The sequence below is a fragment of the Leptopilina boulardi genome, unplaced genomic scaffold, assembly GCF_019393585.1.
Source record: "Leptopilina boulardi isolate dan_hultmark-lab unplaced genomic scaffold, ZJU_Lbou_2.1 LbouV2_368, whole genome shotgun sequence".
Lineage (NCBI taxonomy): Eukaryota > Metazoa > Arthropoda > Insecta > Hymenoptera > Figitidae > Leptopilina > Leptopilina boulardi.
Window position 1 is genome coordinate 3246687 of NW_026137938.1, and position 26018 is coordinate 3272704.

The 26018-nt window shown below is 27.7% G+C and overlaps 1 protein-coding gene across 4 annotated transcripts in view; it reads left to right on the forward strand.

Moving 5' to 3' along the window:
• LOC127287127 (kinesin-like protein GA13060) overlaps window positions 1–26018 on the forward strand; it is a 375235-nt gene continuing 349217 nt past the window's right edge. For 2 of the 4 annotated variants that reach the window (XR_007843837.1, XM_051313892.1), the window contains exon 1: window positions 3–98. The gene's annotated coding sequence lies outside the window, so the exon portion shown is untranslated. Of the gene's footprint in view, window positions 99–15384; window positions 15524–26018 lie in introns of those variants that run through there. The other 2 variants (XM_051313896.1, XM_051313893.1) reach the window with 2 other exon arrangements.

The following is a 26018-nucleotide window of genomic DNA, read 5'->3' on the forward strand; positions in this document are numbered from 1 at the left end:
TAAAATCGCGAGTGAGTGTTTATTTTCTTCTTCAAAACAAACGTTGCAGTACAGGATGAATGGAGATTGAACACGTGGGCGGCAAAATGGAGTTAAAGGTAAGAATTTCCAATTTATAGATAATAATAATAATTGTGCATGAAATATGATAATTTTATAATATTAATAATAATAAATATAATAATAAATATAATAATAATAATAATAATAATAATAATAATTAAAATAATAATTTTTATTATTGTTATTTTAATTATTATTATTACTTTTATGATTGCATATAGAGTATTAAAATGGATGTAATAGAAATTATTCAATTTGCGGATATATAATACTAGATTGCTTCTGTTAACAATCCATTACGCCGCGCTGTATAAGGTTTTCCGATACACGGCTTTAATTATTATTCATACACATTAATTAATTAACACATTGAATCGAGCGAAGAATGTATAGGTTATATATATATATATATATATACCCTTATTACAGAGGGAAATTTCAATTAATATTATACGCTCTTTGTTTATTTATTTATATATATATATTAAATATTAATTACCTCCTGAATGTCTATAATAAATTAGACTATAAAGTAAGAGGCTCATAATTATCTCAAAAACAAAAATTATTATTTAGAATTTTTTATTTTGGAAATTTGTTAACTTAATATAATAGAAGATGTTTCGTTTTAAAATAAGAAATGTTAAAATTATTAAGTTAAAAACAATTGATTTCAATGACACTTAAAATTAGGCACACAGTAAACTTGGTTGTATCTTTTTCTATTGCAACATTTTGAGGCACATAAGTTATATCAAAAAGAGATCGTTTTGTGTATCATTTTTAGAAATGATACAGGAAACGGTCTCATTTTTTGATGCAAAAAATTTAATCAATTTATATCAATCATGGCCGAATTGAATCGACTCAAAATTAAACGAATTTTTTTCAGATATTTTGGTAATAGTACAATTGCGGAGACCAATTTTACTATTTAATTTGAAAATGAAAATAACAGAAAATCAAAGACAATGTGCAATTCGATAATTAAAAAGTGACAGCTTATAAACATAACCTAAAATGCATGAAAAAAAATTTGTCGATAAAATCAATATAGCCGAGCTTTTTAGAAGGTAGATGGCAGTTTTGCTTTTTATAAAAACGATGCAGAAAAAATTTAAAGAAAGAAAATAGATGAGTGCTGCCATCTACCTTCTAAAAAGCTCGGCTATATTGATTTTATCGACAAATTTTTTCTCATGCATTTTAGGTTATGTTTATAAGCTGTCACTTTTTAATTATCGAATTGCACATTGTCTTTGATTTTCTGTTATTTTCATTTTCAAATTAATGATTGATTGATATAAATTGATTAAATTTTTTGCATCAAAAAATGAGACCGTTTCGTGTAACATTTCTAAAAATGATACACAAAACGATCTCTTTTTGATATAACTTATGTGCATCAAAACGTTGCAAAGATTTGATGCAATTTTTGGTCTCAATTTGATACTTTTAGGAAAACTGTGCACAATATTATAGGTTCCTAACTAAAAATTTAAAAAACACCAATAAATAATTAAAAAAAACCATAAAAAATTGAAAAAAATTGTTTATATGTAACTTTTTGAAAATAGAGTAATTTTAAAGGTATATATCCAAAAATTCGTAAAAAATTGCATAAAATTGCAAAATAACCCTTTTTCGGGTTAAAATTGAAAAAACATGTTACAAAAAAAAAGTATGTAAGATTTTCTAAAAGCATATGGCAAAGTATTTTGATTTATTTGAAAATAAGTGAAAATAGATTTTTTCAAGGACGGTGTCGAGGTCACGGGGTCGTTGTTGTTTTTGGAAATTTGTTAACTTAATATAATAGAAGATTTCCATTTGTCCGAAATTTTAATTTTGGCTGCCTTCCTGTCTGCAAGTTATATTATGGCAACGCACGAGTGTGAGTGAGACAGAAAATTTGAATATTCAAATTTTTTAATTTTCTGTCGCACTCACTCTCATGCGTTGCCATGCGGTAACCTGCAGGCAGCCAAAAAGGTGTGAGAGCACTTTTATATTTAACAAGATTTTGTAGCGAATTTTAAAATTAACCGCAATCAAAAATGATTGTGATTATGATTAATTTTAAAATTTTTTGACAACAAATTTTGTTATAAATGTGTTTTTCGGCCATTTGCAATTTCGAATAAATTTAAATTGACAGAGATTCCAATTTACTGAATAAAAATTTTTATAAGCAGTCAGCAGCTAATTTTGGATTTTATTATTGTCAGTTTTGTGAAATTTACATTGAATTTGTTTATAAATTTAAAAAAAAATTCTTTTTTTGTTTTTTAATATGAATAACTGTATAATGTACATTTTATAATAACTGCCGCGTGTGAATGAAGAAATGCACACTCGGGAAATGAAAGTATAAGCGAGCAGACAGTCATTCTAACATTTTATTTATCAGGCATGATGGCTTTTTTTTTCTCCTGCTGCAGGAGCTTTCTTGACTTTTTTTCGTGAACTTGAAAAGCATCGTCACCCCATGGCCTCTTCTATCTTGATTCAGCTTACAACCCGTTTTTCCGCTACCCCTCCAACATTTCACCAGACACGTCATTTTCCTTCACTTCTCTCTTTTTTTTATATAAATATGAGAAACAACTGCAACATTACTAATGACAAGCAATTAATAACGAATTTTTTTTTTCATTAAGAAAAATTTCGTATAAATATAATATTTTTTAATTTTGTTGATTTTTATTCCAACTTTTACGTTTTTTTCAGTTAATTTTTTGACAGAAAAAAAATATATTTTCAAAAAAAAAAATAGTATCTCTTTAATTGTTAAAAATTTGGTATGAATGGACACAATCACAACACAGTGCCCAGCTGACTGAGAAACGAGAAGCAATGCTTAATTAACTGTGCGAATATCCACTGTTTCCATTGGTATAGTATTCAAATCCGGGGGTACATTTGTATCTGTTGGCGCGTTTCCAATATATACTGGTGGTTTGTTCGCCTATTTGGCTAAAGCTAGTTACATCCACATTCAATGACTATACCCACAACTGTATAGAATTCTTTCAAAAAAAAAAGGGATTTCCTTTTACAAAATTACTACCAAAAATTAATATATTCTATTTTTTTAAAAATATAATTCTTATTATTCACAGAGAAAATTTTTTTTATTTAAAACAGCGATATGTACCTTTAGAATAGCGAAAATATAATTATAAAAATCATTAGTTAGAATTTTTATTTTCAACAATTTGATTATAGATAAAATTATATTTTAGACGAATTTTTCATATTTTTTGATTCAACATATACTATAGAATCTATAAAATATATTTTTCTCGAGTGTTAACCCTTTGAAGCATACATTTTTCTTTAACAGGAATTTATCTTTGAAGTGCATTATAGGGGGTTTTAAGGGTCGCTGATTACGAATCCGAAGACAGATTTAAAAAATTCAAAATGGCCGACCCAATATGGCGGACATTTTTTTTTACAAATTGTTCAAATTTGCTCAAAACTGGTTACTCATTCTTCATTTTGTCATCCGCCATATTGGATCCGCCATTTTGAATTTTGATAATCCAACATCATATTTGTAACGAGCGACCCAAAAACCCCCCGCGTAACAAGTTTCAAGCCATTCCTATAAATTTTTCAGTTTCTCATCCGCCATATTGTATCCGCCATTTTGAATTTTGAAAATCTAACGTCATATTCGTAATCAGCGCCCCAAAAAACCCACGAGTTACAAGTTTCAAGGAAATCCGATCAATTTTTCATTTTGTCATCCGCCATTTTGAATTTTGAAAATCTGATGCAGATTCGTAATCAGTGACCCCAAAAACTTTATAGACATTATTGTTAGGTTATTTCCTATTGTTGTTTAGTCACAATTACATTTATTGTAAAAAAACGCTATTTTTAAACTTAATTTGTTTATAACATTTATTTTATTTATAAAAAACACTTTTTTAATGTAGTTATATTAGATATTCTAAAATACATTTTAAATACATTTTGTTATTGAAATGTGTAAAATAGTGGCTGAAGTATTCAAAAAAGTGCAAGAAAAAAGGTGACACTCAGGAGTATCACTATGCCGCAAAGGGTTAAAACGCCGAATTTTTATTTAGCTATCCGAAATTACAAATGTCCAAACCATCGCTTTCGGCAGCGATGTTTAAAATTCACCGGAATCAAAATATTGTTGCATAAGAAAATCGTAATTTGGTGAATTTTAAACATCGTTGCCAAAATCAATTGTACGGCCATTTGTAATTTTTGGATAAATAAAAATTCGGCGTTTTAAGAATTGTATCAAAATAAAAAATTACCTAAATAGCTTCTGTTAAAAATTTTTTAAAAAGAAATTCTGTTAAGAATAAATAAAAATTTGCCTTTCAGGTGAAGATTTTCTTTTTTTTTTTTTTCGTACTTTAATATATTGCTTCGAATATGAATAAAACATTTATTCATGTAACACGCGAATTATTTTATTTTTCAATTATTCTCGCATGGGATGTCGATAAGCCTTCGTTAATAATAAGAACGTCTGATTTAACCGCGGAAAAAGCTGATAATCTATGTAATTCTGCGTACTAAGGCGTGTGAATCTCCGATTTAAATGAGAATTTCTGCATGTTCATTTTTTTTTTCGTATACGAAGCAAAATTTTTTTTTTTTTTTTTTTTTTTTTTTCCCCACTCTTCAGAGGATTCCGAGTATGTAAATACTGTTTTAAATTAAAAGAACGCGAATAATGCGTTCGCAATTATTATTCCCGCTCTCAACTGAAAACAATGAAGATTATATATTCATTAATATTTCAAGTATTTATCGAGGCGCATGAAATTATATTCATAAAAATATTATTAGTTGTACGAATTTTTAATTGATAGAATTTATAAAACGCCGAATTTTTAAGACGCCGAATTTTCATTTGTCCGGAAATTACAAAATTGACCGAAGAAACAATCGACAGAAAGAATTAGGCGCAATGTTTAAAAATTAAACCAATAATGATTTTCTTACGATAATTCTCTAATTGATCAATTTTAAAAATTACGCCAAAATCTTTCTGTCATTTTTTTTGTTCGGACATTTCTAATTTCGAACAAATATAAAAATTCGTCGTTTTATAAATTCTATCAATTAAAAATTCATATAAATTCGAGCAAATTAAAATTCCTTCGAATTGGAATTTCTGTCATTTAAATTTTAAAAATTATTCGCATTTTCATTTATCCGAAATTGCAAATGGCTGACAAAAAAAACAATCGACAGAATGAATTTTGGCGGGGTCATTTTTCAATTTCGGACAAATGGAAGTGTGGCATTTTAAAAATTCTATCAAAGAACAAAAATAAAAATTCGGATAAATGAAAATTTAGTGAATTTAAGTGCGGCTAATTGGAAATATGAAAATTTGTTTTAAAAAAAAAGTTTATTAAATTTTGTTAAAATAAATTTTGTTAAAATAAATTTTTTTTTCAAATGAAATGCTCAATGAAGAGCAAATAATTTTATGAATGAGGAAAAAAATATATAAATACTCAATTATAAAGGGTTTATTTAATTTAACTCGGGTGATATTTTGATGGCATTGACCTGATGTTGTCAATTTAGGTGTGTAGTACTGGTGTCTGCCTATAGTACTTATTTCAGTCGACAAGGGTTAAGACACCGATCTACCCTATATATAGTGGAATACGTAACTAAGTCGTTGTATTACGTAAGAGTTGAACAGAGGCCGTATGGGGTAGATTTACCCCTACATATAGCAAGAGAGAGGGAGAGAGAGAGAAAGAGAGAAAGACAGAGAGAGGAAAGGGAAAAGCAAAGGGGTTGTGCGTACCACCTTTGTTACGCAAGTGTTTTGTACGTGTTCACATCCTACACAGAATCCACCCTCTCTGCATGCTCAAGTGCATATGGTTCTCCATGTGATGCATTTTTTCCTCTGTGGTATATATTTCACGCACGCGTTTCAATTTATATGTCTGCGTTCATCCATAAACTGATAGAAAAAAAAATGATTCCCCCTTTTTTTTAAATTACAATAATTGAAATAAATTTTTAAAAAAATTATTATCCTTCCGATCTAGAAACGGCACTGAGCGTAAAAATTAAAATTTTAAAATACTTTGTCGGACACTTTTTACAAAATTGGCAAAAATACCAACTTAAAAATTTTCTAAATACGAAAGATTGGACGAAAACGCGATTGTAAAACAAAAAGTTAATGGTAGATTACGTCCTGTCGCCGTCAGATGGCGCAGGAGAATGCAAGGAGCACAAAGTCGCAGCTGTTATTCTACAAGAATTCTATAAAATATTTGGCTAGAATTTGGCTAGAATCATGCTATAGAATTTCTAAATGAATTCTATAGGCTTTTTTGAGAGGGAACTATGCTATATAGTTTTACAGTGAAAATTTAAAGCATTTCTAGCAGTAATTTTACTTTAATCACTTAATGCAAGTGTGCTTTAACAATTTTTAACTGACCCTAAATCTGAATTAGTATACCAATTTTAACTAATTTGAATAAGTGACTAACTTTTTGCTTTTGAATTAGTAAAATTTAATTAATTATTAGTAAAAAAAAAAGAAAATTTGTTTACTAAAAAATTATTTAAAAATCCATCAGTTTAAAAACCGCAATTAAAAATTGTTAAAGCACACTTGGAGTAATATCACAGTAAAATTACTGCTAGAAATGCTTTAAATTTTACTGTAAAGCTAAACCCTCTTAAAAATCTTATATAGAATTCATGTAGAAATTCTATATAGAATAATTCTAGTCTAATTTATAGAATTCTAGTCAAATTCTATAGAACTTATTTTTGCTATAGAAATTGTTATAATTTAATTCGAAAAATTTTGTTTTCAAATTAATTTTGTTGAACTAAAATTCTTCCTGCACATTTTGCAGTTCTCATTTTGCTTTGCACCATTTATTTTAAGACCACCAAAAAAATTTTCGCCTTGATAATATGCATATGCCTTGGTAATCTCCTGGGTCAGGAAAAATAGCATTCGTATATAGTACATAGTCGACAGAGAGTGAGAGAGAGAAAGAGAGAGTTCACTATCTCAAAGGCGACATCTCTCAGTAGTCACAGAAAATGACTCTCGCAATCTTTTTCCCTGAATGCAAGACATGGTGAGTCGACGTTGCATTCAAAATGGATATTAAATGAAAACATTGGCATGAGTCTTGGGGCAACACGGAATGACGGCGCCGAATTGGTCTAATATTTGCTGAGATTTCATATCGTAAAGCGTCCATCAGCAGACTTTCGTTTCTTCTATCTTTTTTCCTCCTCTTTTCTTTTTCTTCTTCTTTCACTTTTTCTTTCTTTCGTCAAGTCGCGAGACTATTATCCATCCGCGAAATGCATTTTACACAGTGAAATGCAGAAAAAAAAATATATATATATATATGCTACACACACACACTAATCCACCAAAAGCGGCTTTTCATAAAAAAAAATCGCGTCAGACCAAATATGCAATATCTTTTAAAAACATATAATCTTTTCTCATCATCTCTTTCGGCAAATTTTCTTCAAGTTATGTTTTTTCAAAAAAAAAGAAAGAGAAAAATAAACCAAGTCCAATTTATATGGTATTTAAATAGGGAAAAAGAAGCTAAGTTGATTTATTCTTCTTCTTCTTCTTTTTTTTCAAAATGATAACATAAGGGGGAAAAAAAGACTTTTATAAAGAGAAAAATTAGATTTTTATATAGCGGATTTTCTTTCATTGAACATTAATTAAAAATTCTACCAGAATTTTAAGTTGTTCGATTTTTTAAAATGATAGAATTTTTAAAATGTCAAATTTTCATTTTTTCGAAATTGTAAATGACCGACAAACACAAATCGATAGCAACATTTCGGCCATTTGTAATTTCGGACAAATTCGGTATTTTAAGAACTCGATTTAAATTAAAAAAAAAAATAATAATAATAAAATTGGCATTTATTATATATTTATTAAAAAAAATAAATAAATAAAATTGTTAAAATTAAGGATTTAAATTGTCGGACTTTCTTTTACTCACAACAAGATAACGTGTGAGAAATTGCTTGGAACACTGAGGTGTCAGGTTAAATCCTTTTTTTCCCCCACGCATGCACTCGTAAATGAATATATCTTTGAAAGTGAAAAAGACGAGAACGCCCGTAAATTAATACGTCCCGCTTGTAAAAAATACATTTTCTCATTTTAACTTTCTCTAATTGTGATATTTTAACAACAACAACAACAACAAAAAATTAGTATTTTAACTTAGAAAGAAAATTCATGATTATTTCTATGTAATATGGTAATTTATATATATATATCACGGTGCGCCCACAGAAAATTAAAAGGCATTAAAATAAGTTGCAACGCTTATTATTTTAATCCAATTTTGCTTATTTTAATCCATTTTGATATTAAAATAAGCAAAATTGGATTCAAATAATAAGCGTTGCAGCTTATTTTAATGCCTTTTAATTTTCTGTGCCAGAAGGAGGTTTAAATAAAAATGAATTGGCACTTTAAAATTCTTTTTGATTATGGTTCTAAGATGAATAAAAAACTTTTCTCAATAGGTTTTAAAATCAGCTTACGTGCCCAATTTAAAACAAATTGAGTTTTAAATATTTAAAAATAGTGTTTTATGAGGAACCAGAATTTATTTAATGTATACTTATATATAGATAATAGATGTTTTAGATTTGGGTTCATATAAATTTATTAACAATAAAGTTATTTTCTTGTTTCGTTTTTATATTTATGCATTAGGAGTGTCGAACGGCATCTGAAATTCTTTGGCAAGAAGAGAGCTTTAATTATTATCGCTCTGAACGTGAAATAGTATTGATTTTAAAATACTTTTTTCCTCGAAACACGAACACTTTTAACAAAATCAGCCAAAATCCTCATCTTATAAATTTCCTAAATCCAAAAGACAGTACGAATCCATAGAAAAACATGGTTGCAAAACAAAAAGTAGAAAAGTAATCTAATAACAGCTGCGACTTTGTGCGCCCTGCATGCTGCTGCCATCTGACGGCGGCAGGAGGTAATGTACCTGTCATTATATTACTTTTCGTTTTGCAATCGTGTTTTTGTATGGATTCGCATAATCTTTCGGATTTAGGTTTATATAAGATAAGAATCTCTAGCTGCTTTTGTAAAAAAGTGTCCGTCTTTCAAGAGGAAAGTATTTTAAAATTAATATTTATCATTTTCGTTTTTATAGTGCCGTTTTTATAGAGCGATAATTAATGGTCTCTTCTTGCCAAAAAATTTCAGAGACCATTCGACTTTCTTAAATAAATTTTGTCACTTTTAAAATCGTTCTTTTAACATTATAATTTAATTTTTTAAAATTGGACACAAACACTACAGCAATATAATTATTTATATGTAAAATTGAAAATAAGTAATTATTTTATCATTTATTACTGTATTTATTAGATTAAATAAATTCTGATCATAAAACACTGGTTTTATATAAAAACTCAATTTTATTTAAATCGGGCACGTAAACTGATTTTAAAAATTATTGAGAAATGTTTGTTATTCATCTAAGAATCATAATCAAAAAGAATTTTTAAGTGCCAATTCATTTTTATTTAAACCACCTTTTGGCGCACCGTGATATATATATATATATATATATATATAGGGAGAAACTAACATTAGTTACAATTTTCCCCTATGAAATAAATATTTATATATAGAAAAATAAAAGTCAAACGATAATAAAGCTTTCCATTATTATGATAAAAAAAAAAAAAAAAAAAATTCTTACAAAATTTTTCTTATTTTTCCAAGAGAAAAAAAAATTAGGATTAATTCGGACAAATAATGTAATATCTCCTGTTTCCTGAGTCTTTCCAAGCTTCTTGTTTCATAAAACTCTAATACCCAACTTGAAGGAAATATTATGTATATATATATAAAAAGAAATAATGATAAGACAAAGGAAGAATAAATTGTATAGCGCATTTGATTTTTTAGAAAGCCTTTGACAAAATACTAGAGAGACAATTCATATTTTCCATTTGTGTCAGAAAGAAAAGTAATTTAGTATATTTCAATTTTTATATATACCTAATAATAATAATAATGATAATAATAATTATAATTATAATAGTAATAATAATAATTATAATAATAATAATAATAATAATTTATAATAATAATAATAATAATAATAATTCGCTTTCTTAATATGAGTTCACAATTATTAAAACGGCGAATTTTTATTTGTCCGAAATTATACAAATGTCCGAACAATCAAGAGAAAGATTTTGGCGCGTTTTTTTTTTAAATTGACCAGATTTTGTTGACACCCAGGTGAAAAAATTAACGTTACTAACGTTACTAATGTTACTAAAGATAGTACCTATAAAAAAATTAAGAGTTTCTAAAATATATTTTCACAGAAACTTTGACACTAATTTCCCATTACCACTTTCACTTCCACTTAAACTTTTTATAATTTTCATTCCCATTTCCACTTATACTTTTTCTAATTCTCATTCGCACTTCCATTTTCACTTCTACTCTTTCTAATTTTCATTCCCATTCCTATTTCCACTTCCAGTTTTTTATATTCATTGCCACTACCACTTTTTCTAATTCTCATTCCCATTTTCACTTCCACTTGTTCCAATTTTCATTCCCATTTTCACTTCCACTTTTTTATATTCATTGCCACTTTAACTTTTTCTACTTGTAATTAAAAAAAGTGGAAATGGTTGTGTAAATCGAAATTAGAAAGAGTTTTAGTCGAAATGGCAACAGCTAATGAAAATTAAAAGTGGAAAAAATGGTAGTAGAAGTGGGAATGAAAATTAGAAAAAGTGGAAGTGGAAGTGGTAATGAAAATAAAAAAGTGAAAATTGGAATGAAAATTAGAAAAGTGAAAGTGGAAATGAGAATTAGAAAGAGTGAAAGTGGGAATGGAAGTGCGAATGAGAATTAGAAAAAGTGGAAGTGGTAATGTAAATAAAAAAGGGAAAGTGGAAATGGGCATGGAAATTATAAAAAGTGGAAGTGAAAATGGGAATGAGAATTAGAAAAAGTGAAAGTGGCAATGAATATAAAAAACTGGAAGTGGAAATAGGAATGGGAATGAAAATTAAAAAAAGTGGAAGTGAAGTGGGAATGAGAATTAGAAAGAGTAGAAGTGAAAATGGAAGTGCGAATGAGAATTAGAAAAAGTATAAGTGGAAATGGGAATGAAAATTATAAAAAGTGCGGGTAAGAACATTAAATACTTCCTGGTGGTCGATTTTCGACAAGTTTCTGCAAAAATACAATTTAGAAACAGTTTCTTAATTTTTTTTATAGGTACTAACGTTAGTAACATTAGTAACGTTAGTAATATTAGTAACGTTAGTAATGTTAATTTTTCTACCTGGGCAACTTTATCTGATTGGTCAGTTTTAAAAAATGCGCCATAATCTTTTCGTTGGTTGTTCGGACATTTTCAATTTCGGACAAACAAAAAATTGGGCATTTTTCAGAATTCTGTATACAATAAAAATTCTTTTAGAGATAAATTTTGTGTGAAATTGTTTAAAATTCTTTCAAATCAAAATTCTAATGATTTTTATGGGATAATCATGTAGGAATTTTTGTATACCGTAAAACGGGGTTATTTCGCTCAATGCGGGTAAAGTCGCTCACCCATTTTTTTTGCTTTAAATTTGATTTAAACTAAAATTTAGTATTTATATTAACAAATTTAACATTTTTACCTGGTAATAAAGGTATTAAACTTTATTTTAAAGCTGAAATAAAGCATAAAAGTGGGTGAGCGAATTTACCCGCAATGAGCGAAATAACCCCGTTTTACGGTACTGTAGAATATCATTTTGAGTCTAGGTTTTTTTTTTGTCTGATTAAAAAACTTCTGATATTTCAAAATCATCTGATCACTTTTCCTCTTTGTTTCAGTATAATTTTCACGCTATTATTCCATTTTTCTCTCTGTAGGTATTTCATCTCTATTTTTGTATTAGATTTAACTTCTCTCACATTGACAGTACATGTATATATATATATATATATATATATGTACATCTCTCTTACTTCATGGTCCGTACACTATGCACCTTTATTGCATTAACCCAGGCCTTGGCACGTCATCACGTACGTGAAGTGAATTCTGTATATGAGATAGGCAACAGTCTGGCGCCCTCAACACCCATATGATCCACATTGATGGCTATGCACCGCATTCATTCAAGTTTCATATATATATATATACATACCAGACTCGGATCATTGAATTTGAATCAGTGCCGGTACACAAATTTCAAAAATAATATTCTCTTCTTTTTTTTCACTCTCTTCACGCTCTATAGTAAATCTATTCATTTTCGATTCAACAAATGGAAATAATTGCAAATATATTTCACTTCTTCGGTGATGAAAAGGAAAAAATTTTTTTTTTTTTTTTTTTTTTTTTGATATAGGGAAACAAAAATATTTTTAGGAAATAAAATTTAGAAATATAACAATAAATTAATTTTTCCTCCCTTGTAAAGTTTCCTAAATAGAAAAGTAGTAACCCGAATTTTTTTTTGATTTTATTTGTAACAAATTATTTTGTACCGCCATATGAAAATTTTCGAAAAAAGTATTCAAGATAGTATATGTTTTTTACAAGAAGATTAAAGCAATCCAAGTAGCACGTAATGTGGCAGTAATATTACAGTAATGTTACTGGGTAATATTACTGTAATATCAAATTGGTAATATTACCGTCAGGCGGACATTTTAATATTACAGTAATATTACTAGGTAACATTACCGGTTAATATTACGGTAATATTATAGTAATATTAGAATGTGTGCCTCATGGTAATATTACTAGTTAATATTACAAATTAATATTACAGGGTTATATTACAGTAATATTAAAATGTCCGCCTCATATGGTAATATTACCAGTTAATATTACTGTAATATTAACTAGTAATATTACCATATGAAGTGGACATTTTAATATTACAGTAAAATTACCGGTTAATATTACAGTAATATTAACTTGTAATATTACTGTTATATTGAAATGTCCGCCTCATATAGTAATATTACCAGTTAATATTAACTAGTAATATTAACCGGTAATATTACTGTAATATTAACTAGTAATATTACTGTAATATTAACTAGTAATATTACCATTAGGCTGATACTTTAATATTACTGTAATATAACCCTGTAATATTAATTTGTAATATTAACTAGTAATGTTACAAATTACTATTACAGGGTTATATTACAGTAATATTACTAGTTAATATTATAAATTAATATTACAGGGTTATATTACAGTAATATTAAAATGTCCGTCTCATATGGTAATATTACCAGTTATTATTACTGTAATATTAACTAGTAAAAAGTATCAGGCTAATGGTAATATTACTAGTTAATATTATAAATTAATATTACAGGGTTATATTACAGTAATATTAAAATGTCCGTCTCATATAGTAATATTACCAGTTAATATTAACTAGTAATATTACCAGTTAATATTAATTAGTAATATTAACCGGTTTTATTACTGTAATATTAACTAGTAATAGTACAGTAATATTAACTATTAATATTACCATTAGGCTGATACTTTAATATTACTGTAATATAACCCTGTCATATTAATTTGTAATATTAACTAGTAATATTACAAATTACTATTACAGGGTTATATTACAGTAATATTACTAGTTAATATTAACTGGTAATATTACTATATGAGGCGGAGATTTTAATATTACATTAATATTACTAGTTAATATTACAGTAATATTACTAGTTAATACTACAGTAATATTACCAGTTAATATTACAGTAATATTACAGCAATATTACCGGTTAATATTACAGTAGTATTAACTGGTAATATTACTGTAATATTAAAATGTCCGCCTCATATGGTAATATTAACTAGTAATATTACTGTAATATTAATTAGTAATATTACCATTAGGCGAATATTTTAATATTACAGTAATATAACACTGTAATATTAAAGTATCAGCCTAATGGTAATATTACTAGTTAATATTATAGTAATATTACCGGTTAATATTACAGTAATATTAACTGGTAATATTACCATGAGGCAAACATTTTAATATTATTTTTGTAGTGCAAAGTGCGCAAGTTTTTTTTCTGTTTTATTTATAACAAATTATCCTCCCTCATTTTTGTTTGTTGTTAATTTTCAAAAACAAAAAAATAGTTTTACCCCAATTTTTCCGGTTTTATTTATAACAATTAATTCCCCCCCACCCCCCTTTTCTTGTAAATGTCAAATTTAGGCCCTCGTCGTCGTTGTGTCTTGAAACCAGAATGCATAAAAATTTATTTTACCCCATATGTTGTTCTAGACTTTTAAAACTTTAAACCGACAGCACATGTTATTATTAGATGACTTAAAAATAAAATAAATCCAGTTCTATTTTTTTTTCTCTCGAACCTTTTTCATTTTTTTTTTTTTTGTTTTTTCGAAAAAAGTAAAAAAAAAAAGAAAAAAAACTTAAAATAAGAAATTAATTTTTTTTTTCATTGCTCACCCTTAGTTTCAGTTGTATATATTTGAGAGGCAAAAAAGAAAAAGAGAGCATAGAGGGGGTCCATGAAACACTATAAAATACCCCATATTATACATATATATATATATATATATATATATATATATATATATATATATATATATATATGTATATGTGAGAAGGGGCAAGAGAGTTAGTTGCGGATAAGAGGGTTAGGGGAAGTGGGGGGGGGGCGAAACGTGGTTGACGCGCGACTTACCAACAGTGCACGCGCAGTCGCCGATTCGTGCGCATCATACAATATATTGCATTTTTCCGTTTGACTGTTTAAACCCCGCGAAATCCTTAAACCGGCACTGTGCAACGTGCAGCGCGCCGGTTATCACGTAGCACAACAATTTCAGTGTGTCAACAAATATAATGACAGTTCTTTATAATTAATTAATTATTTATTTAATTTAAAAAAAAAAAAAAATTTATTCAGAAAAATTAATTTAAATTATTAAATTAATAATAATAATAATTATTATTATTATTCACACTTAAAGTATTTGTTTTTAAAATTTTATTTTAATCAAATTATAAATAATTATTAAAAAAAATTAAATTTTTATTTGTGATTTTTTTTTTTATATTGGATATAGTGTTTTCTTAAATTAAATTATCAATAATTTTTATGTTTTTTCAACAATTATATATATATATATATGTGAATTGAGTGTGTTTATGTGAATTATTTAAAAGTGTTTATTGTTAGTGATTTAACGGTATAATAAAAAATGTGTGATTAGGAAAAAAAAAAAAAAAAAATGTTTGAAATTATTATGTAGGGTAATAATTTTTTTTTTAATCGACTAATTTACTGAAGGTACTTGGATTTTACATGAGTTTGATGTAGAAGCATTGAAAAACGGTATGTTAATAATAGAATTTTTGTCTTAGTTGGAAACAAACTATTATTTTTGCTTTTTGAATGAAATTACGAGTTATTTTTGAGAAAATTGCTTCTTAGAATTCACTTTGAAAACCGTGTATAATGTGGTTATAAACATGTGGGTTCAGTTACTCTAATTTAATATATATATGTTTGTATTATTTTTTTTTCTTATTCTGCAACTCTATAAATCTTAATTAAAGATTTTATTAAAATTTAAAGTAAATTATATATTTTGCAGTAAATTAATTAAATTTAAATATTTTATTAATTTTAAGTGAAAAATTTATTTAATCCATTGCAAAAAATGTATATTCAAAGAAATAATTTAAACTTGTTAAAATTCTCAATTATTAATTTTAGTTGATTTTAATACAAATTTAGTATTAAAAATAATTATTATTTTAAACCTACTTTCTGTGCAGTATATGTATTTATTTAAGTTTTTAACAAATTTATTATAAATATACTGTTCAAAAAAAAAAATTTTATTTATCTTAAATAATCGAATACTTGACTATTATCATACGGAAAAAAATTATTTATCTAGAATAGCGAAAACATTAGCTGTTTTAGTGAAATAAATCTCTGTTCCAGTGAAACTATCGCTGTTCCAGGTTGAATATTTTTTTTCCATGCAATTAAATATATATATATATTTACTTGAATCAAATAATTTTTAAATACTCTCTAAATCTGAATTAGTAAAAATGTTTACTAATTTGAATTAGAGACTCACTTTTTGCTTCTGAATTAGTAAAATTTTACTAATTATTAGTAACTTTTACTAACAATTAGTAAAATTTAACTAATTCAGAAGCAAAAAGTGAGTCACTAATTCAAATTAGTAACCATTTTTACTAATTCAGATTTAGAGAGTAAATTTTTGATTTTAATCAATAATAATTTCTGTATATTTGAAACAAATATATAGCATTTAATTGACTCAATATAATTATTATTTAATAGAAAAAAATATTTATTTTCGATAATATAGTGAAAGTATAACCGCAATTTGTTGAATCAAATTTTTTTTCCAGTGTAATAAATTCCCAATAAAAAAAAAGGAAATATGTCATATTTTTTTTTTATTGTTATACAGTAAAAAAAAAATTAGGCTATAAAAATTAATTCCGTTAATGGTTCGTTCATAAATCACGTATGCACGTATTTTTTTTTTTTTTTTTTTGCCAATTATAGTGACTCTCGAGACTCCCCCCTCTAAAGCGAGGGAACTGTGATATTTTTTTGTGAACCTTCACCCCCCTTTATCGTAATTTTTATTCTAACAAAAGATTCCTAATTCAAATCGTCGCCAAGAAGACCCTCATAACAAAAGGATATCCCTAGGATATCCATAGGATATCCATATCAATGGTCGATATCCTAGAATGGTCCCCAGGATATCTTGGAATATCCAAAGGATATCCCTAGGATATCCAAACCGCCGGTCTGTGGGACATCAACAGGACATCCATAGGATATCCATGGGATATCCTCAGGATGTCTGTGGGATATTCTTAAGATATTCACGGGATATTTAATATCTCAATATATATTTTTAAAGGTTAAAATTGTTAAGCTAATATAATGAATAATAATATAATAAAAAGAAAAATCTTATGAGCTTCTAATTTATTTTAAATGAAAATTTGAAACGCATTTTTCAAAGTTTTTAAATAAATTCATGCGCACTTAATGTATAATTAATATTAATAGTTATTCGTTATTTGCGGGGAAGAATTTATATTGTTTAAAGCCAATTTATTTTCTGACAATATTAAGCATATGAATAAAGGAATGAATCACGAATGAGAAAAAAATTAGTTAATAATTTTTCAAATTAAACAACTTTCTCGAAAAACAAGTTGCATTTTATTTTATTTATATAAAAAATTTAATTCACAGAATATTCTCACTCGTAGTCTCATAATGACTTTAAAAACAATATCCTGAGAATATCTTCTTGATATCCAGAAGATATACTGAGAATATCCTGAAAATATCTGTGGGATATCCTGACGATATCTATGGGATATCCTGATGATATCTGTGGGATATTCTGACGATATCTATGGGATATCTGGAGGACATTTATGAAAGTCTATAGAGATATCCAGAAGATATCCTGTGGATATCCTCAAATATCCATTAGATATCCAAAGGATATCCAAACCGCCGATTTTTTTGGATATCCTTAAGAGATCCTTTTGACATCCATAGGACATCCCTAGGATATCTGCGGGATATTATCAATATATCCCAAGATATCTTGTCTTATTAGGGGATATTCTTATATTTATAATACAATTTTTTCAGTGCGTCAATAAAAAACATTTATTTTAATTAAATAAAAAAAAAAATTCCTTTGAAACGAATTTTTTGAGTCAAAGATTATTCTGTTTGAAACAAATATTAAAATTTTCTTATTGGTATCAATATGAAAAATTTGTCAAATTGATTTTTTTGAATCAAAGAAATTTTTTTGTATTCTATAAATATCACAGAAAATTAAAAGGTATTAAAATAAGCTGCAACGCTTATTATTTTAATCCAATTTTTATTTTAATCCATTTTGGTATTAAAATAAGCAAAATTGGATTAAAATAATAAGCGTTGCAGCTTATTTTAATGCCTTTTAATTTTCTCTGATAAATATGAATATTTTTTATTTAAAAATTATTACGAACAACAGCAGAGAATTTTTCGTAAATTGCTAAAAAAAAAGGATTCTTGATTGTAACAATTTTTTTTTGTGTTCTCTTGAAATTTTTTAAAAAGAAATTCGACCTTCTTGTCGAATTGAGTTTCTCCTGATCAGAGAGTCGGAGAGAGCGCATTGTTTTCGGTAGTTTCCTTCCGGCGCATGATATCCGGTCGCAAAAGCTGTCTAAGTTTCTGCTCTCGCAAAATTCCAAGCGATATATATATATAGAGAGAGAGAATTTCGTGTCGTCAATTAGACACGTAATGAATTGGTTCGAATTTTTAAGGGAGCACACGGCTTTTTATAATAAAGCTGACGGTGAAAAAAAAGTGGGGGGGAAGGGGGAGGAGGAGGAGAAATTTACCTTAATTTTTTTTGCAAAGGATGGCTTGTGTTCGCCTCACGTCATCATTTCATTTTATTCATTCGTATATATATAGAGATGGACGAAAAAGAGAGAAATGAAGAAAAAAAAAAAAAAATTGTGAAAGGCGTTAGAGAATGAAGGATGATGGGATTTATAAAAAGGAACTGGAACGAGACGACGACGCCTAAGACGTTGCATTTCGACAAGTTTTGGAGACAATGCTCTCTTCTCGTTGCAAATTTTTTGTTGTATGTGAATGCACATTGTTCTCGCATTACCTATTTTCTTGCGAGTGTATTGTAATTTCAATAGGGACGCTATTTTTTTTTTTTCTTCCCCCATTGAATAAATGGGTATTAAAGTGAAAAGGTATTTTTCTTCAATTTCACTCTGTAATTAGAGATATTCTCTTAATTTTAGGATTTTCATTTCAAGAATTTCTTTTCCCGCATTTATGTAGGGTTTTGTCTTATTTTGTTTTTGAAATTATTTCAAAATAGTTACTTTAATAGCCACAGTTTTCCTAAAAGTATCAAATTGAGACCAAAAATTGCATCAAATCTTTGCAACGTTTTGATGCACATAAGTTATATCAAAAAGAGATCGTTTTGTGTATCATTTTTAGAAATGATACACGAAACGGTCTCATTTTTTGATGCAAAAAATTTAATCAATTTACATCAATCATGGCCGAATTGAATCGACTCAAAATTAAACGAATTTTTTTCAGATATTTTGGTAATAGTACAATTGCGGAGACCATTTCACTATTTAATTTGAAAATGAAAATAACAGAAAATCAAAGACAATGTGCAATTCGATAATTAAAAAGTGACAGCTTATAAACATAACCTAAAATGCATGAGAAAAAATTTGTCGATAAAATCAATATAGCCGAGCTTTTTAGAAGGTAGATGGCAGTTTTGCTTTTTATAAAAACGATGCAGAAAAAATTTAAAGAAAGAAAATAGATGAGTGCTGCCATCTACCTTCTAAAAAGCTCGGCTATATTGATTTTATCGACAAATTTTTTCTCATGCATTTTAGGTTATGTTTATAAGCTGTTACTTTTTAATTATCGAATTGCACATTGTCTTTGATTTTCTGTTATTTTCATTTTCAAATTAAATAGTGAAATGATCTCCGCAATTGTATTATTACCAAAATATCTGAAAAAAATTCGTTTAATTTTGAGTCGATTCAATTCGGCCATGATTGATATAAATTGATTAAATTTTTTGCATCAAAAAATGAGACCGTTTCGTGTATCATTTCTAAAAATGATACACAAAACGATCTCTTTTTGATATAACTTATGTGCATCAAAACGTTGCAATAGAAAAAGATACAACCAAGTTTACTGTGATATAGATAATAAATTCTTTTAATTTTGAGTCTCGATAGAACTGTGATATTGTATGGTTGAGGGAGAAAAAAAAAGTAAGATAGAAATAATCGCGGATTCATTTTGAATGAGTACTCTCGTTCATATATAGAGAATTGCTATATCCAGAGAGAGTAATATTAACCATTTGACTCTGTCTGAGGAGATCGAGAGAATGGTTTTGACATTTCTAATTTTGTGATTCATAATTGATTTTCGAATTTTCCTAAAACAAAACTTTCGACGAAAAGGAGGGAGGGCATTTTCCTCAACTAAATTTTACAGCTGTTCTCGATAAACGTGTCTCGTGGTGTAAACATAATCATGTTTGTTATGTCAAGGGTGTCGAAAGGTCCTTTCTAAATCCTAACTAGTTGTTGAGGGGTTGCTTCAATTAAAGCAGAAAATCACGAACTGTAAATAGATATATAAATTAAAAGCAAAAGATAAACAAAATTTTCGATGAAGAAAAAAATTATAACTGCTTCGAAAAGTTGTTGTTTTTTTTTTTTTAATTTTCGTATAGAGGCTTTCAAATTTCAGTACTTGGTAATTATTCATTTTGCCTGTCGTAATTTGGTTCGATTTAATTGCAAACGTGGTGGGTAGTGTTGAACCCTTTGGTAACAGAGCACCAGATTCCGTTACAGAGCTTAATATCAACTGCAATTTAATACCAGAACCAATAAACGCTTGCTTTTCCCGTAATTCCTATATATCGAAAGATACAAGGATGAGAAGAGAGGAATTCTCTCTCTATATATCTATATATAGAACACGTAATATATTTAATAATATCTGTCCGATTCATATTTTTGTTTGCTAAAAGGGGGGATGTTTGCGACGCGGAAAATCCAATAGAAAAACACTGTTAACGGACAGATGGTCTGTTTTATTACTAGGCGGAAAGTACAATAAGGCCCTATGCGCTTTATATATACTAAAGACGATTTATTGTTAATGTACGAACGGTTTTACTATTCTCATATATGTGTTCTGTCTTTTGAAGGTCGTTGCGCTCGGTTAAATTATTGATTAGAAACTTTTTGAATTGAAAAATATCTTCGAATCTTCTCTCGAATTTTTATTTGAATCTATTGTCCCGAGTGAGATAAACTTTTTTTTGGAGTCAGAAAGTTCCACACTTCTTTAAAGATTTCCTTTTTTTTTTTTTTAAAAAAAAAAACATTTAGAAAAAGAGAAGGAGAATTTATCACTTAAATGCATGGAGAAGAATAAATTGTACTTACTAAATTTGGAATTAATCTGGTCGTTGCTACAACAAACCTGTATTGTCACAGAAAATTAAAAAGGCATTAAAATAAGCTGCAACGCTTATTATTTTAATCCAATTTTGCTTATTTTAATACCAAAATGGATTTTAATCCAATTTTTCTTTTTTTAATACCAAAATGGATTTTAATCCAATTTTGCTTTTTTTAATACCAAAATGGATTTTAATCCAATTTTGCTTATTTTAATAAATGGATTTTAATCCAATTTTGCTTATTTTAATAAATGGATTTTAATCCAATTTTGCTTATTTTAATAAATGGATTTTAATCCAATTTTGCTTATTTTAATAAATGGATTTTAATCCAATTTTGCTTATTTTAATAAATGGATTTTAATCCAATTTTGCTTATTTTAATACAAAAATGGATTTTAATCCAATTTTGCTTATTTTAATAAATGGATTTTAATCCAATTTTGCTTTTTTTAATACCAAAATGGATTTTAATCCAATTTTGCTTATTTTAATAAATGGATTTTAATCCAATTTTGCTTATTTTAATAAATGGATTTTAATCCAATTTTGCTTATTTTAATACAAAAATGGATTTTAATCCAATTTTGCTTATTTTAATAAATGGATTTTAATCCAATTTTGCTTATTCTAATACCAAAATGGATTAAAATAAGCAAAATTGGATTAAAATCCATTTATTAAAATAAGCAAAATTGGATTAAAATCCATTTATTAAAATAAGCAAAATTGGATTAAAATCCATTTATTAAAATAAGCAAAATTGGATTAAAATTATAATTGTATTGTACTTTATTACGTTTTAGTGATTTACTCTCTAAATCTGAATTAGTAATTTTCTACTAATGAAAGATTGCGTATTCGTTTACGAATTGAATTAGTAACAGTTTTGCGACTAATTTTTAGTAAAAAAAAACTACTAATTGCTAGTAGAAAACTACTAATTCATAGAGTAAATCGGCTTATACTAATTTGAAATAGTAAAAAAATACGACTTACTAATGAATTAGTAGTTTCCTACTAGCAATTAGTAGTTTTTTTTTTTACTAAAAATTAGTCGCAAAAACTGTTACTAATTCAATTGGTAAATGAATACGCACTCTTTCATTAGTAAAAAAAAAAACTACACGGAGAGAAATAGATATCGTCTTATTATCTTATATACACTCAGAAAAAAATTCGTTTGAAGCAACCAAATTTTGGTTAAATCAACAAAATAAATGCATTGCTATACAGTTAACCAAACATTTGGTTGCATAAACCAAACGTTTATTTAGCTCAATTTTTTTCTTTGTTCAAAAAATTTATTAAAATAAACCAAACAGTTAATTAGATCAAATAAATATTTATTTGAATTAAAGTTTCAACTAACCAAAAAATTGGGTAATTATAAAAAAATGGTACATTTGGTTCAAACATATCTTTTTCTGAGTGTAGTTAAAACACTGTAAAACAAAAGGTATTAATTTAATACCGCAACTTTAGGTAATAAATTGTCATTTGGTTCTATTTTAATACCTAAAATCGGTATACTATTTCAGTACTTTCTTTTTACAGTGAAGTTATAGATGTTATATTCGGTACCACCATTATGCTACTCGGTACGATCAAAAATGTTACAAAAAATAATGGTTATGTTACACAGAAAATTAAAAGGCATTAAAATAAGCTGCTATTATTTTAATCCAATTTTGCTTATTTTAATACCAAAATGGATAAAAAATAAGCAAAATTGGATTAAAATAATAAGCGTTGCAGCTTATTTTAATGCCTTTTAATTTTCTGTGGTTGCACTAACGTTTGTTACTACAACAAATTTTTAATTGTACAACAATACAGATTTGTTGTAGCGACCAAAAAAAATTAGTTTCCAATTCATTTTTCAATGTGGAGATTTAAAAGCATTGCAGATTTAGGGTCAGTTTCACCAAGAACGATTAAAAGTTAATAATTGGTTTAACTTATAGGAGTTGGTGAAACTGGCCCTTAATATTGTTACGATTTGATTTTCTAATTTTAGATTGCTTCATCTTATTATTTTTTTATATCATTTTGCTTGAATGTGAATTTTATAGTTCAGTAGATTATTATTTTTCTTTTTTCTCTTGATTGCACAAAACTGCGTATATTACTTTGGTCTCTCTGCGGTAGTTGAGTATCTTCAAATTCTGGTACTATGGAAGCTATCTGGGTACTCGAGTCCTGCATATGCAGTGTATATATACCTAAATTGGAATAAAGGCGCTCTCTCGACGGATTCTTATGTATAGTGAAGTGGAGGTCGTCGACCTCGATCCAGAATCGCGAACCAATGATTCGTGGTTTTAAAAGTTCGAGTGGGTTACCTGCTAATTAAGCAGAGGTATATATATATACACTAAACTGCATCTCGTCCGGTAGCAGAGAGATGGAAAATAGCAATTACCCCAGAGGACACTTTGGTTTCACTGATCTTGAAACCGATATCAGAGCAGCAAAATGCCTTTAAAAAAAACCAATATACCATGAGAATATATTCTCTTTGTGAAATTGTTGTGAGAATTCGGTCATTGATACTTTTCTTGATCTCGAGTTTAATTAGTAAAAAAATCTTCTTCTTCTAATTTCCATTTTTAAAAAGTTATTTTTATTTCTCAATTTTTAAGGCTTTGTAATTTCTACAATTTTTTTTAAAAAATATTTTTGATTTTTTTTCCCAAACGAGAAAGAAAAAAAAATTGAAAAGAAATATTTCGATTTTTAAAGTGCTATCGAAGTTTCGATAGTTATCGTTGCTTCAATTGGCGATAGAAAAGTGCTTTCTGTGCAATTAAAAATTTTTTTTTTTCAGAATATATTCGATTCTCGGTACTTGAATAATACCCCCCCATATGTTTTTAGGTAAAATTTGCCGAAGTACTAGCTTAATAAATATTGTATATGAACATTTGATGTTACTAATTTTTTTTTTTTTTTTTGTAAAAGATTCAACAATGCATTTCATTGTTACTATTATATGGAGAGAATTTTGTATTGAGTTTGAAAAAGCATTTCATGCGAATATAATTTTCCCAATTAATTCACGTGTATATAAATTTTCCCTTTGAAACTTTTGCAATTCTATTTAATAATATTTGAAATTCAGTAATGAAATTACATTTGCAGTATTTAATTCCGGATTTATATATTTCAATAAATATTGAGATAGTTTTTTTCTTTAATTATGGATTTTATATTCTGAAAATTTTAATATACAGATTTCTAAATTTTTTGGTATTCTGTTTTTTTTTCCATATGAGTAAAATTATGTTGTGCAATTTAGTACTTGTCTTCATCTTGGTCTCGTGTGTGTTCTATTTTCTATTCGATGTGCCTCGCGTCACATTAACAGAAGCGCGCGCGTTGTATACAACTACAAATCGACACCATCTGTCAGTTGAGTGGCTGCATTATGAGCCGGCACTTGAGAGTATAACTAGAGGCAGTAGTCTCTCCACCCAATGCATTCATCGTGTAATTAACGTCTCGCAATTATGGCCTTCGAGTCTGTCACCAACACCACTTTTGAATATCGCATATATATATAAGCTTTTCATAACACCAGTATGAATATATAAAGCAGTATGTTTGCGCTGTATATGCAACTATGCGCGTTTCATCGTTTCTGAAGAGGGTTGAATATGTTTTGGTATGACCTCACTTTGCTGGACTCTCTCTCTCTCTCTCCTTCTCTCTCTCTAGTAACTCTCAACAAGTCTAGACCCAAGACTAGTTCCTTTACGATGCAACGGACCGACAGGTCTTCACAGATTTACCGTCACCGAATCGCGTTTACATCCTTTGAGCAGTTTCTCATCAGGTCAGAGGTTATGTTTGCCCTACGTCCTCACTTCCGTCGCATTGCTTACTTACAAGGCTATATATGCATTTTGCACGTGAGAGAATATCTTGCCTCCGGACCCTAACGTCTTATCAACTATTTCTTATTACATATCTATATATATATGGAAATACAAATGTACCTCAAAAAGCATCGGTAAAAAAAACATAACACAGGCACACAAAAAAAAATTTGTCTGTTTCTTGAACTAGACATATATTTCCTATATAGTATTTTGACCCGCTGAAACCGAATCTGTGCTCAGAATTGCTCCATCACCCTCAGTTTTTTTTTAAATCGACCAAAACCAGCCTTAAATGGACAAATTCACACTTCGGAGATAAAAAATAAATCAACTTATTTTTTTAAAAAATCGAATTTTACATCTAAGAAATTTTGCTCCACTAACTCTAAAGCAAAGCCAGCATTGATCCAGCAGCCCCTGAATTTTTTTAATTGAAAAAACTACCCCTAATCTGCAGAATCAAATTCAGAAGATAAAACAATAAAATAACTGATTGACAAATTTTATAACCAGATATTTTTACTCCAGCAATGCAGAAACAAAGCCAGAAATGCTCCCTTACCCACTAAATTTTTTTTTTAATCGAAAAACCACCCTTAAATAGAAAAATTCAAATTTAGGAAGTAAAAAAATATTAAATTACCGGCTTTTTTTCAAAACAGAACCTTACATGTATGTAGTTTTGCTCTACTAACTCAAAAAAATAAAGCCAGCATTGATTCAGCACCCCCTGAATTTTTTTAATTGAAAAAACTACCCCTAATCTGCAGAATCAAATTAAGGAGGTAAAACAATAAAATAACTGATTGACAAATTTTATAACCAGGTATTTTTACTCCAGCAATGCAGAAACAAAGCCAGAAAT